The following is a 22,902-nucleotide window of genomic DNA, read 5'->3' as shown; positions in this document are numbered from 1 at the left end:
CTCAGAATGGCCAAAAAACGCTTCTAAAGGCCAGAAATCGCATTTTAAAGCTGTGATCCCAAATTAAGCTCAGAATGCCCGAAAAACGCTTCTAAAGGCCAGAAATCGCATTTTAAAGTTGTGATCTCAAATTAAGCTCAGAATGCCCGAAAAACGCTTCTAAAGGCCAGAAATCGCATTTTAAAGTTGTGATCCCAAATTAAGCTCAGAATGCCCGAAAAACGCTTCTAAAGGCCAGAAATCGCATTTTAAAGTTGTGATCCCAAATTAAGCTCAGAATGCCCGAAAAACGCTTCTAAAGGCCAGAAATCGCATTTTAAAGTTGTGATCCCAAATTAAGCTCAGAACGCCCGAAAAACGCTTCTAAAGGCCAGAAATCGCATTTTAAAGTTGTGATCCCAAATTAAGCTCAGAATGCCCGAAAAACGCTTCTAAAGGCCAGAAATCGCATTTTAAAGTTGTGATCCCAAATTAAGCTCAGAATCGCTAAAAAACGCTTCTAAAGGCCAGAAATCGCATTTTAAAGTTGTGATCCCAAATTAAGCTCAGAATGCCCGAAAAACGCTTCTAAAAGCCAGAAATCGCATTTTAAAGTTGTGATCCCAAATTAAGCTCAGAATGCCCGAAAAACGCTTCTAAAGGCCAGAAATCGCATTTTAAAGTTGTGATCCCAAATTAAGCTCAGAATGCCCGAAAAACGCTTCTAAAGGCCAGAAATCGCATTTTAAAGTTGTGATCCCAAATTAAGCTCAGAATGGCCAAAAAACGCTTCTAAAGGCCAGAAATCGCATTTTAAAGTTGTGATCCCAAATTAAGCTCAGAATGCCCAAAAAAAGGCTTCTAAAGGCCAGAAATCGCATTTTAAAGTTGTGATCCCAAATTAAGCTCAGAATGCCCGAAAAACGCTTCTAAAGGCCAGAAATCGCATTTTAAAGTTGTGATCCCAAATTAAGCTCAGAATGGCCAAAAAACGCTTCTAAAGGCCAGAAATCGCATTTTAAAGCTGTGATCCCAAATTAAGCTCAGAATGCCCGAAAAACGCTTCTAAAGGCCAGAAATCGCATTTTAAAGTTGTGATCTCAAATTAAGCTCAGAATGCCCGAAAAACGCTTCTAAAGGCCAGAAATCGCATTTTAAAGTTGTGATCCCAAATTAAGCTCAGAATGCCCGAAAAACGCTTCTAAAGGCCAGAAATCGCATTTTAAAGTTGTGATCCCAAATTAAGCTCAGAATGCCCGAAAAACGCTTCTAAAGGCCAGAAATCGCATTTTAAAGTTGTGATCCCAAATTAAGCTCAGAACGCCCGAAAAACGCTTCTAAAGGCCAGAAATCGCATTTTAAAGTTGTGATCCCAAATTAAGCTCAGAATGCCCGAAAAACGCTTCTAAAGGCCAGAAATCGCATTTTAAAGTTGTGATCCCAAATTAAGCTCAGAATCGCTAAAAAACGCTTCTAAAGGCCAGAAATCGCATTTTAAAGTTGTGATCCCAAATTAAGCTCAGAATGCCCGAAAAATGCTTCTAAAGGCCAGAAATCGCATTTTAAAGTTGTGATCCCAAATTAAGCTCAGAATGCCCGAAAAACGCTTCTAAAGGCCAGAAATCGCATTTTAAAGTTGTGATCCCAAATTAAGCTCAGAATCGCTAAAAAACGCTTCTAAAGGCCAGAAATCGCATTTTAAAGTTGTGATCCCAAATTAAGCTCAGAATGCCCGAAAAACGCTTCTAAAGGCCAGAAATCGCATTTTAAAGTTGTGATCCCAAATTAAGCTCAGAATGCCCGAAAAACGCTTCTAAAGGCCAGAAATCGCATTTTAAAGTTGTGATCCCAAATTAAGCTCAGAATGCCCGAAAAACGCTTCTAAAGGCCAGAAATCGCATTTTAAAGTTGTGATCCCAAATTAAGCTCAGAATCGCTTAAAAACGCTTCTAAAGGCCAGAAATCGCATTTTAAAGTTGTGATCCCAAATTAAGCTCAGAATCGCTAAAAAACGCTTCTAAAGGCCAGAAATCGCATTTTAAAGTTGTGATCCCAAATTAAGCTCAGAATGCCCGAAAAACGCTTCTAAAAGCCAGAAATCGCATTTTAAAGTTGTGATCCCAAATTAAGCTCAGAATGCCCGAAAAACGCTTCTAAAGGCCAGAAATCGCATTTTAAAGTTGTGATCCTAAATTAAGCTCAGAATGGCCGAAAAACGCTTCTAAAGGCCAGAAATCGCATTTTAAAGTTGTGATCTCAAATTAAGCTCAGAATCGCTAAAAAACGCTTCTAAAGGCCAGAAATCGCATTTTAAAGTTGTGATCCCAAATTAAGCTCAGAACGCCCGAAAAACGCTTCTAAAGGCCAGAGATCGCATTTTAAAGTTGTGATCCCAAATTAAGCTCAGAATGCCCGAAAAACGCTTCTAAAGGCCAGAAATCGCATTTTAAAGTTGTGATCTGAAATTAAGCTCAGAATCGCTAAAAAACGCTTCTAAAGGCCAGAAATCGCATTTTAAAGTTGTGATCCCAAATTAAGCTCAGAATGCCCGAAAAACGCTTCTAAAGGCCAGAAATCGCATTTTAAAGTTGTGATCCCAAATTAAGCTCAGAATCGCTAAAAAACGCTTCTAAAGGCCAGAAATCGCATTTTAAAGTTGTGATCCCAAATTAAGCTCAGAATGCCCGAAAAACGCTTCTAAAGGCCAGAAATCGCATTTTAAAGTTGTGATCCCCAAATTAAGCTCAGAATGCTCGAAAAACGCTTCTAAAGGCCAGAAATCGCATTTTAAAGTTGTGATCCCAAATTAAGCTCAGAATCGCTAAAAAACGCTTCTAAAGGCCAGAAATCGCATTTTAAAGTTGTGATCCCAAATTAAGCTCAGAATGCCCGAAAAACGCTTCTAAAGGCCAGAAATCGCATTTTAAAGTTGTGATCCCCAAATTAAGCTCAGAATGCCCGAAAAACGCTTCTAAAGGCCAGAAATCGCATTTTAAAGTTGTGATCTCAAATTAAGCTCAGAATCGCTAAAAAACGCTTCTAAAGGCCAGAAATCGCATTTTAAAGTTGTGATCCCAAATTAAGCTCAGAATGCCCGAAAAACGCTTCTAAAGGCCAGAAATCGCATTTTAAAGTTGTGATCCCAAATTAAGCTCAGAATGCCCGAAAAACGCTTCTAAAGGCCAGAAATCGCATTTTAAAGTTGTGATCCCAAATTAAGCTCAGAATGGCCAAAAAACGCTTCTAAAGGCCAGAAATCGCATTTTAAAGCTGTGATCCCAAATTAAGCTCAGAATGCCCGAAAAACGCTTCTAAAGGCCAGAAATCGCATTTTAAAGTTGTGATCCCAAATTAAGCTCAGAATGGCCAAAAAACGCTTCTAAAGGCCAGAAATCGCATTTTAAAGTTGTGATCCCAAATTAAGCTCAGAATGCCCAAAAAAAGGCTTCTAAAGGCCAGAAATCGCATTTTAAAGTTGTGATCCCAAATTAAGCTCAGAATCGCTAAAAAACGCTTCTAAAGGCCAGAAATCGCATTTTAAAGTTGTGATCCCAAATTAAGCTCAGAATGCCCGAAAAACGCTTCTAAAGGCCAGAAATCGCATTTTAAAGTTGTGATCTCAAATTAAGCTCAGAATCGCTAAAAAACGCTTCTAAAGGCCAGAAATCGCATTTTAAAGTTGTGATCCCAAATTAAGCTCAGAACGCCCGAAAAACGCTTCTAAAGGCCAGAAATCGCATTTTAAAGTTGTGATCCCAAATTAAGCTCAGAATGCCCGAAAAACGCTTCTAAAGGCCAGAAATCGCATTTTAAAGTTGTGATCCCAAATTAAGCTCAGAATCGCTAAAAAACGCTTCTAAAGGCCAGAAATCGCATTTTAAAGTTGTGATCCCAAATTAAGCTCAGAATGCCCGAAAAACGCTTCTAAAGGCCAGAAATCGCATTTTAAAGCTGTGATCCCAAATTAAGCTCAGAATGCCCGAAAAACGCTTCTAAAGGCCAGAAATCGCATTTTAAAGTTGTGATCCCAAATTAAGCTCAGAATCGCTAAAAAACGCTTCTAAAGCCAGAAATCGCATTTTAAAGTTGTGATCCCAAATTAAGCTCAGAACGCCCGAAAAACGCTTCTAAAGGCCAGAGATCGCATTTTAAAGTTGTGATCCCAAATTAAGCTCAGAATGCCCGAAAAACGCTTCTAAAGGCCAGAAATCGCATTTTAAAGTTGTGATCCCAAATTAAGCTCAGAATCGCTAAAAAACGCTTCTAAAGGCCAGAAATCGCATTTTAAAGTTGTGATCCCAAATTAAGCTCAGAATGCCCGAAAAACGCTTCTAAAGGCCAGAAATCGCATTTTAAAGTTGTGACTCCAAATTAAGCTCAGAATGCCCGAAAAACGCTTCTAAAGGCCAGAAATCGCATTTTAAAGTTGTGATCTCAAATTAAGCTCAGAATCGCTAAAAAACGCTTCTAAAGGCCAGAAATCGCATTTTAAAGTTGTGATCCCAAATTAAGCTCAGAATGCCCGAAAAACGCTTCTAAAGGCCAGAAATCGCATTTTAAAGTTGTGATCCCAAATTAAGCTCAGAATGCCCGAAAAACGCTTCTAAAGGCCAGAAATCGCATTTTAAAGTTGTGATCCCAAATTAAGCTCAGAATGCCCGAAAAACGCTTCTAAAGGCCAGAAATCGCATTTTAAAGTTGTGATCCCAAATTAAGCTCAGAATGCCCGAAAAACGCTTCTAAAGGCCAGAAATCGCATTTTAAAGTTGTGATCCCAAATTAAGCTCAGAATGCCCGAAAAACGCTTCTAAAGGCCAGAAATCGCATTTTAAAGTTGTGATCCCAAATTAAGCTCAGAATGCCCGAAAAACGCTTCTAAAGGCCAGAAATCGCATTTTAAAGTTGTGATCCCAAATTAAGCTCAGAATGCCCGAAAAACGCTTCTAAAGGCCAGAAATCGCATTTTAAAGTTGTGATCCCAAATTAAGCTCAGAATGCCCGAAAAACGCTTCTAAAGGCCAGAAATCGCATTTTAAAGCTGTGATCCCAAATTAAGCTCAGAATGCCCGAAAAACGCTTCTAAAGGCCAGAAATCGCATTTTAAAGTTGTGATCCCAAATTAAGCTCAGAATGGCCAAAAAACGCTTCTAAAGGCCAGAAATCGCATTTTAAAGTTGTGATCCCAAATTAAGCTCAGAATGCCCAAAAAAAGGCTTCTAAAGGCCAGAAATTGCATTTTAAAGTTGTGATCCCAAATTAAGCTCAGAATGCCCGAAAAACGCTTCTAAAGGCCAGAAATCGCATTTTAAAGTTGTGATCCCAAATTAAGCTCAGAATGCCCGAAAAACGCTTCTAAAGGCCAGAAATCGCATTTTAAAGTTGTGATCTCAAATTAAGCTCAGAATCGCTAAAAAACGCTTCTAAAGGCCAGAAATCGCATTTTAAAGTTGTGATCCCAAATTAAGCTCAGAATGCCCGAAAAACGCTTCTAAAGGCCAGAAATCGCATTTTAAAGTTGTGATCCCAAATTAAGCTCAGAATGCCCGAAAAACGCTTCTAAAGGCCAGAAATCGCATTTTAAAGTTGTGATCCCAAATTAAGCTCAGAATGCCCGAAAAACGCTTCTAAAGGCCAGAAATCGCATTTTAAAGTTGTGATCCCAAATTAAGCTCAGAATCGCTAAAAAAGTATTCTAAAGGCCAGAAATCGCATTTTAAAGTTGTGATCTCAAATTAAGCTCAGAATCGCTAAAAAACGCTTCTAAAGGCCAGAAATCGCATTTTAAAGTTGTGATCCCAAATTAAGCTCAGAATGCCCGAAAAACGCTTCTAAAGGCCAGAAATCGCATTTTAAAGTTGTGATCCCAAATTAAGCTCAGAATGCCCGAAAAACGCTTCTAAAGGCCAGAAATCGCATTTTAAAGTTGTGATCCCAAATTAAGCTCAGAATGCCCGAAAAACGCTTCTAAAGGCCAGAAATCGCATTTTAAAGCTGTGATCCCAAATTAAGCTCAGAATGCCCGAAAAACGCTTCTAAAGGCCAGAAATCGCATTTTAAAGTTGTGATCCCAAATTAAGCTCAGAATGGTCAAAAAACGCTTCTAAAGGCCAGAAATCGCATTTTAAAGTTGTGATCCCAAATTAAGCTCAGAATGCCCAAAAAAAGGCTTCTAAAGGCCAGAAATCGCATTTTAAAGTTGTGATCCCAAATTAAGCTCAGAATCGCTAAAAAACGCTTCTAAAGGCCAGAAATCGCATTTTAAAGTTGTGATCCCAAATTAAGCTCAGAATGCCCGAAAAACGCTTCTAAAGGCCAGAAATCGCATTTTAAAGTTGTGATCTCAAATTAAGCTCAGAATCGCTAAAAAACGCTTCTAAAGGCCAGAAATCGCATTTTAAAGTTGTGACTCCAAATTAAGCTCAGAATGCCCGAAAAACGCTTCTAAAGGCCAGAAATCGCATTTTAAAGTTGTGATCCCAAATTAAGCTCAGAATCGCTAAAAAACGCTTCTAAAGGCCAGAAATCGCATTTTAAAGTTGTGATCCCAAATTAAGCTCAGCATGCCCGAAAAACGCTTCTAAAGGCCAGAAATCGCATTTTAAAGTTGTGATCCCAAATTAAGCTCAGAATGCCCGAAAAACGCTTCTAAAGGCCAGAAATCGCATTTTAAAGTTGTGATCCCAAATTAAGCTCAGAATGCCCGAAAAACGCTTCTAAAGGCCAGAAATCGCATTTTAAAGTTGTGATCCCAAATTAAGCTCAGAATCGCTAAAAAAGTATTCTAAAGGCCAGAAATCGCATTTTAAAGTTGTGACTCCAAATTAAGCTCAGAATGCCCGAAAAACGCTTCTAAAGGCCAGAAATCGCATTTTAAAGTTGTGATCTCAAATTAAGCTCAGAATCGCTAAAAAACGCTTCTAAAGGCCAGAAATCGCATTTTAAAGTTGTGATCCCAAATTAAGCTCAGAATGCCCGAAAAACGCTTCTAAAGGCCAGAAATCGCATTTTAAAGTTGTGATCCCAAATTAAGCTCAGAATGCCCGAAAAACGCTTCTAAAGGCCAGAAATCGCATTTTAAAGTTGTGATCCCAAATTAAGCTCAGAATGCCCGAAAAACGCTTCTAAAGGCCAGAAATCGCATTTTAAAGCTGTGATCCCAAATTAAGCTCAGAATGCCCGAAAAACGCTTCTGAAGGCCAGAAATCGCATTTTAAAGTTGTGATCCCAAATTAAGCTCAGAATGGCCAAAAAACGCTTCTAAAGGCCAGAAATCGCATTTTAAAGTTGTGATCCCAAATTAAGCTCAGAATGCCCAAAAAAAGGCTTCTAAAGGCCAGAAATCGCATTTTAAAGTTGTGATCCCAAATTAAGCTCAGAATCGCTAAAAAACGCTTCTAAAGGCCAGAAATCGCATTTTAAAGTTGTGATCCCAAATTAAGCTCAGAATGCCCGAAAAACGCTTCTAAAGGCCAGAAATCGCATTTTAAAGTTGTGATCTCAAATTAAGCTCAGAATCGCTAAAAAACGCTTCTAAAGGCCAGAAATCGCATTTTAAAGTTGTGATCCCAAATTAAGCTCAGAACGCCCGAAAAACGCTTCTAAAGGCCAGAAATCGCATTTTAAAGTTGTGATCCCAAATTAAGCTCAGAATGCCCGAAAAACGCTTCTAAAGGCCAGAAATCGCATTTTAAAGCTGTGATCCCAAATTAAGCTCAGAATGCCCGAAAAACGCTTCTAAAGGCCAGAAATCGCATTTTAAAGTTGTGATCCCAAATTAAGCTCAGAATCGCTAAAAAACGCTTCTAAAGGCCAGAAATCGCATTTTAAAGTTGTGATCCCAAATTAAGCTCAGAACGCCCGAAAAACGCTTCTAAAGGCCAGAGATCGCATTTTAAAGTTGTGATCCCAAATTAAGCTCAGAATGCCCGAAAAACGCTTCTAAAGGCCAGAAATCGCATTTTAAAGTTGTGATGTCAAATTAAGCTCAGAATCGCTAAAAAACGCTTCTAAAGGCCAGAAATCGCATTTTAAAGTTGTGATCCCAAATTAAGCTCAGAACGCCCGAAAAACGCTTCTAAAGGCCAGAAATCGCATTTTAAAGTTGTGATCTCAAATTAAGCTCAGAATCGCTAAAAAACGCTTCTAAAGGCCAGAAATCGCATTTTAAAGTTGTGATCCTAAATTAAGCTCAGAATGGCCGAAAAACGCTTCTAAAGGCCAGAAATCGCATTTTAAAGTTGTGATCTCAAATTAAGCTCAGAATCGCTAAAAAACGCTTCTAAAGGCCAGAAATCGCATTTTAAAGTTGTGATCCCAAATTAAGCTCAGAACGCCCGAAAAACGCTTCTAAAGGCCAGAAATCGCATTTTAAAGTTGTGATCCCAAATTAAGCTCAGAATGCCCGAAAAACGCTTCTAAAGGCCAGAAATCGCATTTTAAAGTTGTGATCCCAAATTAAGCTCAGAATGCCCGAAAAACGCTTCTAAAGGCCAGAAATCGCATTTTAAAGTTGTGATCCCAAATTAAGCTCAGAATGCCCGAAAAACGCTTCTAAAGGCCAGAAATCGCATTTTAAAGTTGTGATCCCAAATTAAGCTCAGAATCGCTAAAAAACGCTTCTAAAGGCCAGAAATCGCATTTTAAAGTTGTGATCCCCAAATTAAGCTCAGAATGCTCGAAAAACGCTTCTAAAGGCCAGAAATCGCATTTTAAAGTTGTGATCCCAAATTAAGCTCAGAATGCCCGAAAAACGCTTCTAAAGGCCAGAAATCGCATTTTAAAGTTGTGATCCCAAATTAAGCTCAGAATGCCCGAAAAACGCTTCTAAAGGCCAGAAATCGCATTTTAAAGTTGTGATCCCAAATTAAGCTCAGAATGGCCAAAAAACGCTTCTAAAGGCCAGAAATCGCATTTTAAAGTTGTGATCCCAAATTAAGCTCAGAATGCCCAAAAAAAGGCTTCTAAAGGCCAGAAATCGCATTTTAAAGTTGTGATCCCAAATTAAGCTCAGAATGCCCGAAAAACGCTTCTAAAGGCCAGAAATCGCATTTTAAAGTTGTGATCCCAAATTAAGCTCAGAATGGCCAAAAAACGCTTCTAAAGGCCAGAAATCGCATTTTAAAGCTGTGATCCCAAATTAAGCTCAGAATGCCCGAAAAACGCTTCTAAAGGCCAGAAATCGCATTTTAAAGTTGTGATCCCAAATTAAGCTCAGAATCGCTAAAAAACGCTTCTAAAGGCCAGAAATCGCATTTTAAAGTTGTGATCCCAAATTAAGCTCAGAATGCCCGAAAAACGCTTCTAAAGGCCAGAAATCGCATTTTAAAGTTGTGATCCCAAATTAAGCTCAGAATGCCCGAAAAACGCTTCTAAAGGCCAGAAATCGCATTTTAAAGTTGTGATCCCAAATTAAGCTCAGAATGCCCGAAAAACGCTTCTAAAGGCCAGAAATCGCATTTTAAAGTTGTGATCCCAAATTAAGCTCAGAACGCCCGAAAAACGCTTCTAAAGGCCAGAAATCGCATTTTAAAGTTGTGATCCCAAATTAAGCTCAGAATGCCCGAAAAACGCTTCTAAAGGCCAGAAATCGCATTTTAAAGTTGTGATCCCAAATTAAGCTCAGAATCGCTAAAAAACGCTTCTAAAGGCCAGAAATCGCATTTTAAAGTTGTGATCCCAAATTAAGCTCAGAATGCCCGAAAAATGCTTCTAAAGGCCAGAAATCGCATTTTAAAGTTGTGATCCCAAATTAAGCTCAGAATGCCCGAAAAACGCTTCTAAAGGCCAGAAATCGCATTTTAAAGTTGTGATCCCAAATTAAGCTCAGAATCGCTAAAAAACGCTTCTAAAGGCCAGAAATCGCATTTTAAAGTTGTGATCCCAAATTAAGCTCAGAATGCCCGAAAAACGCTTCTAAAGGCCAGAAATCGCATTTTAAAGTTGTGATCCCAAATTAAGCTCAGAATGCCCGAAAAACGCTTCTAAAGGCCAGAAATCGCATTTTAAAGTTGTGATCCCAAATTAAGCTCAGAATGCCCGAAAAACGCTTCTAAAGGCCAGAAATCGCATTTTAAAGTTGTGATCCCAAATTAAGCTCAGAATGCCCGAAAAACGCTTCTAAAGGCCAGAAATCGCATTTTAAAGTTGTGATCCCAAATTAAGCTCAGAATCGCTTAAAAACGCTTCTAAAGGCCAGAAATCGCATTTTAAAGTTGTGATCCCAAATTAAGCTCAGAATGCCCGAAAAATGCTTCTAAAGGCCAGAAATCGCATTTTAAAGTTGTGATCCCAAATTAAGCTCAGAATGCCCGAAAAACGCTTCTAAAGGCCAGAAATCGCATTTTAAAGTTGTGATCCCAAATTAAGCTCAGAATCGCTAAAAAACGCTTCTAAAGGCCAGAAATCGCATTTTAAAGTTGTGATCCCAAATTAAGCTCAGAATGCCCGAAAAACGCTTCTAAAAGCCAGAAATCGCATTTTAAAGTTGTGATCCCAAATTAAGCTCAGAATGCCCGAAAAACGCTTCTAAAGGCCAGAAATCGCATTTTAAAGTTGTGATCCTAAATTAAGCTCAGAATGGCCGAAAAACGCTTCTAAAGGCCAGAAATCGCATTTTAAAGTTGTGATGTCAAATTAAGCTCAGAATCGCTAAAAAACGCTTCTAAAGGCCAGAAATCGCATTTTAAAGTTGTGATCCCAAATTAAGCTCAGAACGCCCGAAAAACGCTTCTAAAGGCCAGAGATCGCATTTTAAAGTTGTGATCCCAAATTAAGCTCAGAATGCCCGAAAAACGCTTCTAAAGGCCAGAAATCGCATTTTAAAGTTGTGATCTCAAATTAAGCTCAGAATCGCTAAAAAACGCTTCTAAAGGCCAGAAATCGCATTTTAAAGTTGTGATCCCAAATTAAGCTCAGAACGCCCGAAAAACGCTTCTAAAGGCCAGAAATCGCATTTTAAAGTTGTGATCCCAAATTAAGCTCAGAATGCCCGAAAAACGCTTCTAAAGGCCAGAAATCGCATTTTAAAGTTGTGATCCCAAATTAAGCTCAGAATCGCTAAAAAACGCTTCTAAAGGCCAGAAATCGCATTTTAAAGTTGTGATCCCAAATTAAGCTCAGAATGCCCGAAAAACGCTTCTAAAGGCCAGAAATCGCATTTTAAAGTTGTGATCCCCAAATTAAGCTCAGAATGCTCGAAAAACGCTTCTAAAGGCCAGAAATCGCATTTTAAAGTTGTGATCCCAAATTAAGCTCAGAATGCCCGAAAAACGCTTCTAAAGGCCAGAAATCGCATTTTAAAGTTGTGATCCCAAATTAAGCTCAGAATGCCCGAAAAACGCTTCTAAAGGCCAGAAATCGCATTTTAAAGTTGTGATCCCAAATTAAGCTCAGAATGGCCAAAAAACGCTTCTAAAGGCCAGAAATCGCATTTTAAAGCTGTGATCCCAAATTAAGCTCAGAATGCCCGAAAAACGCTTCTAAAGGCCAGAAATCGCATTTTAAAGTTGTGATCCCAAATTAAGCTCAGAATGGCCAAAAAACGCTTCTAAAGGCCAGAAATCGCATTTTAAAGTTGTGATCCCAAATTAAGCTCAGAATGCCCAAAAAAAGGCTTCTAAAGGCCAGAAATCGCATTTTAAAGTTGTGATCCCAAATTAAGCTCAGAATCGCTAAAAAACGCTTCTAAAGGCCAGAAATCGCATTTTAAAGTTGTGATCCCAAATTAAGCTCAGAATGCCCGAAAAACGCTTCTAAAGGCCAGAAATCGCATTTTAAAGTTGTGATCTCAAATTAAGCTCAGAATCGCTAAAAAACGCTTCTAAAGGCCAGAAATCGCATTTTAAAGTTGTGATCCCAAATTAAGCTCAGAACGCCCGAAAAACGCTTCTAAAGGCCAGAAATCGCATTTTAAAGTTGTGATCCCAAATTAAGCTCAGAATGCCCGAAAAACGCTTCTAAAGGCCAGAAATCGCATTTTAAAGTTGTGATCCCAAATTAAGCTCAGAATCGCTAAAAAACGCTTCTAAAGGCCAGAAATCGCATTTTAAAGTTGTGATCCCAAATTAAGCTCAGAATGCCCGAAAAACGCTTCTAAAGGCCAGAAATCGCATTTTAAAGCTGTGATCCCAAATTAAGCTCAGAATGCCCGAAAAACGCTTCTAAAGGCCAGAAATCGCATTTTAAAGTTGTGATCCCAAATTAAGCTCAGAATCGCTAAAAAACGCTTCTAAAGGCCAGAAATCGCATTTTAAAGTTGTGATCCCAAATTAAGCTCAGAACGCCCGAAAAACGCTTCTAAAGGCCAGAGATCGCATTTTAAAGTTGTGATCCCAAATTAAGCTCAGAATGCCCGAAAAACGCTTCTAAAGGCCAGAAATCGCATTTTAAAGTTGTGATCCCAAATTAAGCTCAGAATGCCCGAAAAACGCTTCTAAAGGCCAGAAATCGCATTTTAAAGTTGTGATCCCAAATTAAGCTCAGAATGCCCGAAAAACGCTTCTAAAGGCCAGAAATCGCATTTTAAAGTTGTGACTCCAAATTAAGCTCAGAATGCCCGAAAAACGCTTCTAAAGGCCAGAAATCGCATTTTAAAGTTGTGATCTCAAATTAAGCTCAGAATCGCTAAAAAACGCTTCTAAAGGCCAGAAATCGCATTTTAAAGTTGTGATCCCAAATTAAGCTCAGAATGCCCGAAAAACGCTTCTAAAGGCCAGAAATCGCATTTTAAAGTTGTGATCCCAAATTAAGCTCAGAATGCCCGAAAAACGCTTCTAAAGGCCAGAAATCGCATTTTAAAGTTGTGATCCCAAATTAAGCTCAGAATGCCCGAAAAACGCTTCTAAAGGCCAGAAATCGCATTTTAAAGTTGTGATCCCAAATTAAGCTCAGAATGCCCGAAAAACGCTTCTAAAGGCCAGAAATCGCATTTTAAAGTTGTGATCCCAAATTAAGCTCAGAATGCCCGAAAAACGCTTCTAAAGGCCAGAAATCGCATTTTAAAGTTGTGATCCCAAATTAAGCTCAGAATCGCTAAAAAACGCTTCTAAAGGCCAGAAATCGCATTTTAAAGTTGTGACTCCTAATTAAGCTCAGAATGCCCGAAAAACGCTTCTAAAGGCCAGAAATCGCATTTTAAAGTTGTGATCCCAAATTAAGCTCAGAATGCCCGAAAAACGCTTCTAAAGGCCAGAAATCGCATTTTAAAGTTGTGATCCCAAATTAAGCTCAGAATGCCCGAAAAACGCTTCTAAAGGCCAGAAATCGCATTTTAAAGTTGTGATCCCAAATTAAGCTCAGAATGCCCGAAAAACGCTTCTAAAGGCCAGAAATCGCATTTTAAAGCTGTGATCCCAAATTAAGCTCAGAATGCCCGAAAAACGCTTCTAAAGGCCAGAAATCGCATTTTAAAGTTGTGATCCCAAATTAAGCTCAGAATGGCCAAAAAACGCTTCTAAAGGCCAGAAATCGCATTTTAAAGTTGTGATCCCAAATTAAGCTCAGAATCGCTAAAAAACGCTTCTAAAGGCCAGAAATCGCATTTTAAAGTTGTGACTCCAAATTAAGCTCAGAATGCCCGAAAAACGCTTCTAAAGGCCAGAAATCGCATTTTAAAGTTGTGATCCCAAATTAAGCTCAGAATCGCTAAAAAACGCTTCTAAAGGCCAGAAATCGCATTTTAAAGTTGTGACTCCAAATTAAGCTCAGAATGCCCGAAAAACGCTTCTAAAGGCCAGAAATCGCATTTTAAAGTTGTGATCCCAAATTAAGCTCAGAATGGCCAAAAAACGCTTCTAAAGGCCAGAAATCGCATTTTAAAGTTGTGATCCCAAATTAAGCTCAGAATGCCCAAAAAAAGGCTTCTAAAGGCCAGAAATCGCATTTTAAAGTTGTGATCCCAAATTAAGCTCAGAATCGCTAAAAAACGCTTCTAAAGGCCAGAAATCGCATTTTAAAGTTGTGATCCCAAATTAAGCTCAGAATGCCCGAAAAACGCTTCTAAAGGCCAGAAATCGCATTTTAAAGTTGTGATCTCAAATTAAGCTCAGAATCGCTAAAAAACGCTTCTAAAGGCCAGAAATCGCATTTTAAAGTTGTGACTCCAAATTAAGCTCAGAATGCCCGAAAAACGCTTCTAAAGGCCAGAAATCGCATTTTAAAGTTGTGATCCCAAATTAAGCTCAGAATCGCTAAAAAACGCTTCTAAAGGCCAGAAATCGCATTTTAAAGTTGTGATCCCAAATTAAGCTCAGCATGCCCGAAAAACGCTTCTAAAGGCCAGAAATCGCATTTTAAAGTTGTGATCCCAAATTGAGCTCAGAATGCCCGAAAAACGCTTCTAAAGGCCAGAAATCGCATTTTAAAGTTGTGATCCCAAATTAAGCTCAGAATGCCCGAAAAACGCTTCTAAAGGCCAGAAATCGCATTTTAAAGTTGTGATCCCAAATTAAGCTCAGAATCGCTAAAAAAGTATTCTAAAGGCCAGAAATCGCATTTTAAAGTTGTGACTCCAAATTAAGCTCAGAATGCCCGAAAAACGCTTCTAAAGGCCAGAAATCGCATTTTAAAGTTGTGAACTCAAATTAAGCTCAGAATCGCTAAAAAACGCTTCTAAAGGCCAGAAATCGCATTTTAAAGTTGTGATCCCAAATTAAGCTCAGAATGCCCGAAAAACGCTTCTAAAGGCCAGAAATCGCATTTTAAAGTTGTGATCCCAAATTAAGCTCAGAATGCCCGAAAAACGCTTCTAAAGGCCAGAAATCGCATTTTAAAGTTGTGATCCCAAATTAAGCTCAGAATGCCCGAAAAACGCTTCTAAAGGCCAGAAATCGCATTTTAAAGCTGTGATCCCAAATTAAGCTCAGAATGCCCGAAAAACGCTTCTAAAGGCCAGAAATCGCATTTTAAAGTTGTGATCCCAAATTAAGCTCAGAATGGCCAAAAAACGCTTCTAAAGGCCAGAAATCGCATTTTAAAGTTGTGATCCCAAATTAAGCTCAGAATGCCCAAAAAAAGGCTTCTAAAGGCCAGAAATCGCATTTTAAAGTTGTGATCCCAAATTAAGCTCAGAATCGCTAAAAAACGCTTCTAAAGGCCAGAAATCGCATTTTAAAGTTGTGATCCCAAATTAAGCTCAGAATGCCCGAAAAACGCTTCTAAAGGCCAGAAATCGCATTTTAAAGTTGTGATCTCAAATTAAGCTCAGAATCGCTAAAAAACGCTTCTAAAGGCCAGAAATCGCATTTTAAAGTTGTGATCCCAAATTAAGCTCAGAACGCCCGAAAAACGCTTCTAAAGGCCAGAAATCGCATTTTAAAGTTGTGATCCCAAATTAAGCTCAGAATGCCCGAAAAACGCTTCTAAAGGCCAGAAATCGCATTTTAAAGCTGTGATCCCAAATTAAGCTCAGAATGCCCGAAAAACGCTTCTAAAGGCCAGAAATCGCATTTTAAAGTTGTGATCCCAAATTAAGCTCAGAATCGCTAAAAAACGCTTCTAAAGGCCAGAAATCGCATTTTAAAGTTGTGATCCCAAATTAAGCTCAGAACGCCCGAAAAACGCTTCTAAAGGCCAGAGATCGCATTTTAAAGTTGTGATCCCAAATTAAGCTCAGAATGCCCGAAAAACGCTTCTAAAGGCCAGAAATCGCATTTTAAAGTTGTGATCCCAAATTAAGCTCAGAATCGCTAAAAAACGCTTCTAAAGGCCAGAAATCGCATTTTAAAGTTGTGATCCCAAATTAAGCTCAGAACGCCCGAAAAACGCTTCTAAAGGCCAGAAATCGCATTTTAAAGTTGTGATCTCAAATTAAGCTCAGAATCGCTAAAAAACGCTTCTAAAGGCCAGAAATCGCATTTTAAAGTTGTGATCCTAAATTAAGCTCAGAATGGCCGAAAAACGCTTCTAAAGGCCAGAAATCGCATTTTAAAGTTGTGATCTCAAATTAAGCTCAGAATCGCTAAAAAACGCTTCTAAAGGCCAGAAATCGCATTTTAAAGTTGTGATCCCAAATTAAGCTCAGAACGCCCGAAAAACGCTTCTAAAGGCCAGAAATCGCATTTTAAAGTTGTGATCCCAAATTAAGCTCAGAATGCCCGAAAAACGCTTCTAAAGGCCAGAAATCGCATTTTAAAGTTGTGATCCCAAATTAAGCTCAGAATGCCCGAAAAACGCTTCTAAAGGCCAGAAATCGCATTTTAAAGTTGTGATCCCAAATTAAGCTCAGAATGCCCGAAAAACGCTTCTAAAGGCCAGAAATCGCATTTTAAAGTTGTGATCCCAAATTAAGCTCAGAATCGCTAAAAAACGCTTCTAAAGGCCAGAAATCGCATTTTAAAGTTGTGATCCCAAATTAAGCTCAGAATGCCCGAAAAACGCTTCTAAAGGCCAGAAATCGCATTTTAAAGTTGTGATCCCAAATTAAGCTCAGAATGGCCAAAAAACGCTTCTAAAGGCCAGAAATCGCATTTTAAAGTTGTGATCCCAAATTAAGCTCAGAATGCCCGAAAAACGCTTCTAAAGGCCAGAAATCGCATTTTAAAGTTGTGATCCCCAAATTAAGCTCAGAATGCCCGAAAAACGCTTCTAAAGACCAGAAATCGCATTTTAAAGTTGTGATACCAAATTAAGCTCAGAATGCCCGAAAAACGCTTCTAAAGGCCAGAAATCGCATTTTAAAGTTGTGATCCCAAATTAAGCTCAGAATGCTCGAAAAACGCTTCTAAAGGCCAGAAATCGCATTTTAAAGTTGTGATCCCAAATTAAGCTCAGAATGCCCGAAAAACGCTTCTAAAGGCCAGAAATCGCATTTTAAAGTTGTGATCCCAAATTAAGCTCAGAATGCCCGAAAAACGCTTCTAAAGGCCAGAAATCGCATTTTAAAGTTGTGATCCCAAATTAAGCTCAGAATGGCCAAAAAACGCTTCTAAAGGCCAGAAATCGCATTTTAAAGTTGTGATCCCAAATTAAGCTCAGAATGCCCAAAAAAAGGCTTCTAAAGGCCAGAAATCGCATTTTAAAGTTGTGATCCCAAATTAAGCTCAGAATGCCCGAAAAACGCTTCTAAAGGCCAGAAATCGCATTTTAAAGTTGTGATCCCAAATTAAGCTCAGAATGGCCAAAAAACGCTTCTAAAGGCCAGAAATCGCATTTTAAAGCTGTGATCCCAAATTAAGCTCAGAATGCCCGAAAAACGCTTCTAAAGGCCAGAAATCGCATTTTAAAGTTGTGATCCCAAATTAAGCTCAGAATCGCTAAAAAACGCTTCTAAAGGCCAGAAATCGCATTTTAAAGTTGTGATCCCAAATTAAGCTCAGAATGCCCGAAAAACGCTTCTAAAGGCCAGAAATCGCATTTTAAAGTTGTGATCCCAAATTAAGCTCAGAATGCCCGAAAAACGCTTCTAAAGGCCAGAAATCGCATTTTAAAGTTGTGATCCCAAATTAAGCTCAGAATGCCCGAAAAACGCTTCTAAAGGCCAGAAATCGCATTTTAAAGTTGTGATCCCAAATTAAGCTCAGAACGCCCGAAAAACGCTTCCAAAGGGCAGAAATCGCATTTTAAAGTTGTGATCCCAAATTAAGCTCAGAATGCCCGAAAAACGCTTCTAAAGGCCAGAAATCGCATTTTAAAGTTGTGATCCCAAATTAAGCTCAGAATCGCTAAAAAACGCTTCTAAAGGCCAGAAATCGCATTTTAAAGTTGTGATCCCAAATTAAGCTCAGAATGCCCGAAAAACGCTTCTAAAGGCCAGAAATCGCATTTTAAAGTTGTGATCCCAAATTAAGCTCAGAATCGCTAAAAAACGCTTCTAAAGGCCAGAAATCGCATTTTAAAGTTGTGATCCCAAATTAAGCTCAGAATGCCCGAAAAATGCTTCTAAAGGCCAGAAATCGCATTTTAAAGTTGTGATCCCAAATTAAGCTCAGAATGCCCGAAAAACGCTTCTAAAGGCCAGAAATCGCATTTTAAAGTTGTGATCCCAAATTAAGCTCAGAATCGCTAAAAAACGCTTCTAAAGGCCAGAAATCGCATTTTAAAGTTGTGATCCCAAATTAAGCTCAGAATGCCCGAAAAACGCTTCTAAAGGCCAGAAATCGCATTTTAAAGTTGTGATCCCAAATTAAGCTCAGAATGCCCGAAAAACGCTTCTAAAGGCCAGAAATCGCATTTTAAAGTTGTGATCCCAAATTAAGCTCAGAATGCCCGAAAAACGCTTCTAAAGGCCAGAAATCGCATTTTAAAGTTGTGATCCCAAATTAAGCTCAGAATGCCCGAAAAACGCTTCTAAAGGCCAGAAATCGCATTTTAAAGTTGTGATCCCAAATTAAGCTCAGAATCGCTTAAAAACGCTTCTAAAGGCCAGAAATCGCATTTTAAAGTTGTGATCCCAAATTAAGCTCAGAATGCCCGAAAAATGCTTCTAAAGGCCAGAAATCGCATTTTAAAGTTGTGATCCCAAATTAAGCTCAGAATGCCCGAAAAACGCTTCTAAATGCCAGAAATCGCATTTTAAAGTTGTGATCCCAAATTAAGCTCAGAATCGCTAAAAAACGCTTCTAAAGGCCAGAAATCGCATTTTAAAGTTGTGATCCCAAATTAAGCTCAGAATGCCCGAAAAACGCTTCTAAAAGCCAGAAATCGCATTTTAAAGTTGTGATCCCAAATTAAGCTCAGAATGCCCGAAAAACGCTTCTAAAGGCCAGAAATCGCATTTTAAAGTTGTGATCCTAAATTAAGCTCAGAATGGCCGAAAAACGCTTCTAAAGGCCAGAAATCGCATTTTAAAGTTGTGATCTCAAATTAAGCTCAGAATCGCTAAAAAACGCTTCTAAAGGCCAGAAATCGCATTTTAAAGTTGTGATCCCAAATTAAGCTCAGAACGCCCGAAAAACGCTTCTAAAGGCCAGAGATCGCATTTTAAAGTTGTGATCCCAAATTAAGCTCAGAATGCCCGAAAAACGCTTCTAAAGGCCAGAAATCGCATTTTAAAGTTGTGATCCCAAATTAAGCTCAGAATGGCCAAAAAACGCTTCTAAAGGCCAGAAATCGCATTTTAAAGCTGTGATCCCAAATTAAGCTCAGAATGCCCGAAAAACGCTTCTAAAGGCCAGAAATCGCATTTTAAAGTTGTGATCCCAAATTAAGCTCAGAATGCCCAAAAAAAGGCTTCTAAAGGCCAGAAATCGCATTTTAAAGTTGTGATCCCAAATTAAGCTCAGAATGCCCGAAAAACGCTTCTAAAGGCCAGAAATCGCATTTTAAAGTTGTGATCCCAAATTAAGCTCAGAATGCCCGAAAAACGCTTCTAAAGGCCAGAAATCGCATTTTAAAGTTGTGATCCCAAATTAAGCTCAGAATCGCTTAAAAACGCTTCTAAAGGCCAGAAATCGCATTTTAAAGTTGTGATCCCAAATTAAGCTCAGAATGCCCGAAAAATGCTTCTAAAGGCCAGAAATCGCATTTTAAAGTTGTGATCCCAAATTAAGCTCAGAATGCCCGAAAAACGCTTCTAAATGCCAGAAATCGCATTTTAAAGTTGTGATCCCAAATTAAGCTCAGAATCGCTAAAAAACGCTTCTAAAGGCCAGAAATCGCATTTTAAAGTTGTGATCCCAAATTAAGCTCAGAATGCCCGAAAAACGCTTCTAAAAGCCAGAAATCGCATTTTAAAGTTGTGATCCCAAATTAAGCTCAGAATGCCCGAAAAACGCTTCTAAAGGCCAGAAATCGCATTTTAAAGTTGTGATCCTAAATTAAGCTCAGAATGGCCGAAAAACGCTTCTAAAGGCCAGAAATCGCATTTTAAAGTTGTGATCTCAAATTAAGCTCAGAATCGCTAAAAAACGCTTCTAAAGGCCAGAAATCGCATTTTAAAGTTGTGATCCCAAATTAAGCTCAGAACGCCCGAAAAACGCTTCTAAAGGCCAGAGATCGCATTTTAAAGTTGTGATCCCAAATTAAGCTCAGAATGCCCGAAAAACGCTTCTAAAGGCCAGAAATCGCATTTTAAAGTTGTGATCCCAAATTAAGCTCAGAATGGCCAAAAAACGCTTCTAAAGGCCAGAAATCGCATTTTAAAGCTGTGATCCCAAATTAAGCTCAGAATGCCCGAAAAACGCTTCTAAAGGCCAGAAATCGCATTTTAAAGTTGTGATCCCAAATTAAGCTCAGAATGGCCAAAAAACGCTTCTAAAGGCCAGAAATCGCATTTTAAAGTTGTGATCCCAAATTAAGCTCAGAATGCCCAAAAAAAGGCTTCTAAAGGCCAGAAATCGCATTTTAAAGTTGTGATCCCAAATTAAGCTCAGAATCGCTAAAAAACGCTTCTAAAGGCCAGAAATCGCATTTTAAAGTTGTGATCCCAAATTAAGCTCAGAATGCCCGAAAAACGCTTCTAAAGGCCAGAAATCGCATTTTAAAGTTGTGATCTCAAATTAAGCTCAGAATCGCTAAAAAACGCTTCTAAAGGCCAGAAATCGCATTTTAAAGTTGTGATCCCAAATTAAGCTCAGAACGCCCGAAAAACGCTTCTAAAGGCCAGAAATCGCATTTTAAAGTTGTGATCCCAAATTAAGCTCAGAATGCTCGAAAAACGCTTCTAAAGGCCAGAAATCGCATTTTAAAGTTGTGATCCCAAATTAAGCTCAGAATGCCCGAAAAACGCTTCTAAAGGCCAGAAATCGCATTTTAAAGTTGTGATCCCAAATTAAGCTCAGAATGCCCGAAAAACGCTTCTAAAGGCCAGAAATCGCATTTTAAAGTTGTGATCCCAAATTAAGCTCAGAATGGCCAAAAAACGCTTCTAAAGGCCAGAAATCGCATTTTAAAGCTGTGATCCCAAATTAAGCTCAGAATGCCCGAAAAACGCTTCTAAAGGCCAGAAATCGCATTTTAAAGTTGTGATCCCAAATTAAGCTCAGAATGGCCAAAAAACGCTTCTAAAGGCCAGAAATCGCATTTTAAAGTTGTGATCCCAAATTAAGCTCAGAATGCCCAAAAAAAGGCTTCTAAAGGCCAGAAATCGCATTTTAAAGTTGTGATCCCAAATTAAGCTCAGAATGCCCGAAAAACGCTTCTAAAGGCCAGAAATCGCATTTTAAAGTTGTGATCCCAAATTAAGCTCAGAATGCCCGAAAAACGCTTCTAAAGGCCAGAAATCGCATTTTAAAGTTGTGATCTCAAATTAAGCTCAGAATCGCTAAAAAACGCTTCTAAAGGCCAGAAATCGCATTTTAAAGTTGTGATCCCAAATTAAGCTCAGAACGCCCGAAAAACGCTTCTAAAGGCCAGAAATCGCATTTTAAAGTTGTGATCCCAAATTAAGCTCAGAATGCCCGAAAAACGCTTCTAAAGGCCAGAAATCGCATTTTAAAGTTGTGATCCCAAATTAAGCTCAGAATCGCTAAAAAACGCTTCTAAAGGCCAGAAATCGCATTTTAAAGTTGTGATCCCAAATTAAGCTCAGAATGCCCGAAAAACGCTTCTAAAGGCCAGAAATCGCATTTTAAAGCTGTGATCCCAAATTAAGCTCAGAATGCCCGAAAAACGCTTCTAAAGGCCAGAAATCGCATTTTAAAGTTGTGATCCCAAATTAAGCTCAGAATCGCTAAAAAACGCTTCTAAAGGCCAGAAATCGCATTTTAAAGTTGTGATCCCAAATTAAGCTCAGAACGCCCGAAAAACGCTTCTAAAGGCCAGAGATCGCATTTTAAAGTTGTGATCCCAAATTAAGCTCAGAATGCCCGAAAAACGCTTCTAAAGGCCAGAAATCGCATTTTAAAGTTGTGATCCCAAATTAAGCTCAGAATGCCCGAAAAACGCTTCTAAAGGCCAGAATCGCATTTTAAAGTTGTGATCCCAAATTAAGCTCAGAATGCCCGAAAAACGCTTCTAAAGGCCAGAAATCGCATTTTAAAGTTGTGACTCCAAATTAAGCTCAGAATGCCCGAAAAACGCTTCTAAAGGCCAGAAATCGCATTTTAAAGTTGTGATCTCAAATTAAGCTCAGAATCGCTAAAAAACGCTTCTAAAGGCCAGAAATCGCATTTTAAAGTTGTGATCCCAAATTAAGCTCAGAATGCCCGAAAAACGCTTCTAAAGGCCAGAAATCGCATTTTAAAGTTGTGATCCCAAATTAAGCTCAGAATGCCCGAAAAACGCTTCTAAAGGCCAGAAATCGCATTTTAAAGTTGTGATCCCAAATTAAGCTCAGAATGCCCGAAAAACGCTTCTAAAGGCCAGAAATCGCATTTTAAAGTTGTGATCCCAAATTAAGCTCAGAATGCCCGAAAAACGCTTCTAAAGGCCAGAAATCGCATTTTAAAGTTGTGATCCCAAATTAAGCTCAGAATCGCTAAAAAACGCTTCTAAAGGCCAGAAATCGCATTTTAAAGTTGTGACTCCAAATTAAGCTCAGAATGCCCGAAAAACGCTTCTAAAGGCCAGAAATCGCATTTTAAAGTTGTGATCCCAAATTAAGCTCAGAATGCCCGAAAAACGCTTCTAAAGGCCAGAAATCGCATTTTAAAGTTGTGATCCCAAATTAAGCTCAGAATGCCCGAAAAACGCTTCTAAAGGCCAGAAATCGCATTTTAAAGTTGTGATCCCAAATTAAGCTCAGAATGCCCGAAAAACGCTTCTAAAGGCCAGAAATCGCATTTTAAAGCTGTGATCCCAAATTAAGCTCAGAATGCCCGAAAAACGCTTCTAAAGGCCAGAAATCGCATTTTAAAGTTGTGATCCCAAATTAAGCTCAGAATGGCCAAAAAACGCTTCTAAAGGCCAGAAATCGCATTTTAAAGTTGTGATCCCAAATTAAGCTCAGAATGCCCAAAAAAAGGCTTCTAAAGGCCAGAAATCGCATTTTAAAGTTGTGATCCCAAATTAAGCTCAGAATCGCTAAAAAACGCTTCTAAAGGCCAGAAA

The sequence above is a fragment of the Uranotaenia lowii genome, unplaced genomic scaffold, assembly GCF_029784155.1.
Source record: "Uranotaenia lowii strain MFRU-FL unplaced genomic scaffold, ASM2978415v1 HiC_scaffold_6, whole genome shotgun sequence".
In the NCBI taxonomy this organism is placed as follows: domain Eukaryota; kingdom Metazoa; phylum Arthropoda; class Insecta; order Diptera; family Culicidae; genus Uranotaenia; species Uranotaenia lowii.
This window is presented reverse-complemented; position numbering follows the sequence as displayed.